Here is a 215-nt window from a genome sequence, read left to right as displayed (position 1 = left end):
CTGGACCTGTGTCGGTTTTTTTTGTTTGCAAATCAGATCGTGGGAGAAGCCGTCAGCAGCCTCGGGAGCGAGACCGGGGTCGGAGAGCATCCTGTCCCCAGCCAGGTTGGTGAAGGACCAGAACATCTTCTTCTGCAACCAGATATGTGAAATGGAGCTCAGAAACTCACGGCAAACTCCGTGCAAATGGATATCGGGTCTCGGAGGCTGAATCG

This window comes from Apaloderma vittatum, unplaced genomic scaffold (genome assembly GCF_000703405.1).
Source record: "Apaloderma vittatum isolate BGI_N311 unplaced genomic scaffold, ASM70340v1 scaffold24602, whole genome shotgun sequence".
Lineage (NCBI taxonomy): Eukaryota > Metazoa > Chordata > Aves > Trogoniformes > Trogonidae > Apaloderma > Apaloderma vittatum.
The sequence above is the reverse complement of the archived record's forward strand: the minus strand, read 5'-3'. Positions refer to the sequence as shown.